The sequence below is a fragment of the Tupaia chinensis genome, unplaced genomic scaffold, assembly GCF_000334495.1.
Source record: "Tupaia chinensis unplaced genomic scaffold, TupChi_1.0 Scaffold000028_1, whole genome shotgun sequence".
Taxonomy (NCBI): Eukaryota; Metazoa; Chordata; class Mammalia; order Scandentia; family Tupaiidae; genus Tupaia; species Tupaia belangeri.
The window spans coordinates 6,259,369-6,262,400 of NW_006159458.1; positions in this window are offsets into that span (position 1 = coordinate 6,259,369).

The following is a 3,032-nucleotide window of genomic DNA, read 5'->3' on the forward strand; positions in this document are numbered from 1 at the left end:
CAGTATGTCGCAAAGATATCTGCACCCCAATGTTTAATGCGGCACTATTCACAATAGCCAAGGTAGGGAATCAACCTAACTTTCCAACAGACAAATTGGTAAAGAAAATGCTATAAGTGGAGGGAAAATGGAGTTAAATAAAGTACAAGCTAATTTTGGTGGAAGAATCATTTTGAAATCCACACATGACGTTTTCGTAATACTCCTTTTCCATGAACTTTTTGAACACCTTTCTCCACCCCCAACACACACAGACACACACTGAAATACTATTCAGCCATTTAAAAGAATTAAATCCGAGACCGGCAGAAGGTGTGGTGTTTAAGAGCACTGGACTCCCACATGGCCAACCATGGTTTGAGTCCCAGACCTGGCAGCTTGCTTTTTCACTTTCCCCCTCTTTCTCTCTCTCACTCTGTACCTCTGATCAAATTCAAATAAATAAAATGAATAAATAAAGTTAAATGAAAAAATTCTTTAAAAAAAAATGCAATCCTGTCATCTGAGTTAACGTGGGTGAGCCTGGAGGACATGTTGAGTGAAATAAGCCAGGCACAGAAAGAGGTACTGCACGTTCCCACTCACATGTGGAAATTGACAAGGATGACCTGGCCGAATGACTACTAGAGGCTGAGAAGGTAGGGGCAGCAGGGATACAGAGAAGTTCACTCACGGAAACAAAACTACAGTTAGGGAAAAGGACAAGTTTCAGTGTTACAAAACACAGTAGGGAAAACACAGTTAATAAAAATATACTCTATATCTCAGAGTAACTAAAAAAGAGGATTTTGAATATTCCCAACATAAAGCAATGGCAAATGGGTAAGGTGAATATACTGATTACTGTGACTCAACCCTTACATTATGTTCTTTTATTTCTTCCTTTTTTAAAGAATTATTATTTAATTTTATTCATTGTCATTAATTAATTAATTAATTAATTTTTTGAAAGTTGACCAGAGAGAGACAGCAAGAGAGAAGGAAAGCAAGAAAGCAAGCTGCCAAGTCCAGGACTCAAACTGCAGTTAGCCATGTGGGAGTCCAGCCACATTAATCACCATGCTACCTGCCGGCCCCTCTTTTTTTTCTATAGGGTGCATGTGCTCATTTGGAGAGATAGATGAAAGAGAGAGAGAGAAATTACCCACTAGGCAGTAATGACCCTGATACAATCCCTTCTCCTCCATTCTCCTCTTGGGATTTTTGGCGTGTGCACACACGTGTAAACACACACACACACACACACACATACACCAGTTCCAAGACTTGAACTCAGTCGGTCATGTGGGATCCAGTCACCATGCCACTGTTTGGCACTACACACTGTATTCTTATACTGAAAAATCACATTGTACCCCATGAATAAGTACAATTATTATATGTCAATTAAAAGGGAGTTTAATTTTGAGTTTTAATGTATTTGGAGATTTAATAGTATCAATAATTCACTCCCATGCCAGCTCAAGTGTTTGTAAAAATATAGTAATATAAGCTCCCGCTCAAAGGCAATGGATGAACATGGTCAGAAGTAACATTGATATCTTAGAGAAGCAGGTCTCAAAGTGTGTCCATCCTTCATGCAATGAGCACATCCCTAGAAACGTATTAGAATGCAAGTGACAGGCTTCACTGCAGGCACACTAGGTCACAGTGGCGGGGCTCTAATACCGGGTTTAACATCTTTCAGAGATACCAGTGAGGCTGTGCTGAAGTGTGAGAAGCATGTAATATAGTATATTCATCAGTACACACACAAAAGTGACTAGCATCAATTGTAATCGATCACTAAAACAGAACCTTAAAATACATTCTGCTGGAACTCTGATTACCATTTGCCTCTATGGTAAGCCGCCCATTCCTTCATGACAGCATGGAAGGTTTCCAGGTCCACACAGGGGTCTCTCTTTTCAGGATCGAGCATATTCTCCAGCACCTCAAGGCCACTGCCTTCAGAATCTTGACAAGTCATTTGTTTCAGATAATCCACTAGTTTGCCCACTTCGACTGAACCTCAGGAAGAAGAGAGACAAAATCGTTTTGAAAGATGAGGAAATATATGTAGCTATATCTATATATATGTGTATAGATAGAAATATAGATATATCTGTCCAGAGAGCACATATGCCCTATGGCAAAAACCTTTTAAAAAGATATATGTGTGTGTGTGTATATATATATATATATATAAAATACATATACATTTATTATTTGTATGGGGAAACACATATATATATGTATATGTGTGTATATAACATTTAATATATAAGGAGAAATATGTATAAAGGAAAAATATGTACAAAGTTTACAAGGAGGATGATGCAAGAGTGAAGGCCCTTACATCAAGGAAGTAAATACAGACCACATCATGAGAAGATAAAAGTCCCATAATTGGAAGTAGATAGTTGTAAATAAGATTGAGTAACTTCAAGGAGAATACTTATGTAACATGTCATTTAAATATGATACGAATTGACACAAAAAAAGTGGAAGGACATCCCATATTCCTAGACTGGAAGAATTAATATAATCAAAATGGCAATTCTACCCAAATTAATCTACCTATTTAATGCAATGCCAATCAAAGTACCAGACACATTCTTCACAGATATAGGAAAGACGATCATAAAGTTTGTCTGGAATCATAAGAGACCCTGTATTGCCAAAGCAGTTCTGCACAAGAAGAGTGGAGTGGGCAGCATCTCACTCCCTGACCCAAAAATATACTACAAAGCTGTGGTAATCAAAATGGCATGGTACTGGCACAGAAACAGACACATGGACCAATGGAACAGAATAGAGTCCCCAGAAATAAATGCTCAAATGTACAGCCAACAGAGTTTTGACAAGGGGTAGAAGTCAATCCAGTGGGAAAAGGAAAACCTCTTCAGCAAATGGTGCTGGCAAAACTGGATCTCCACTTGCAGAAAGATGAATCTAAACCCCTAACTCTCACCTCTGACAAAAATAAAGTCAAGGTGGATCAAAGATCTAAATCTAAGACCTCAAACTATAAAACTGCTCCTGGAAAACAC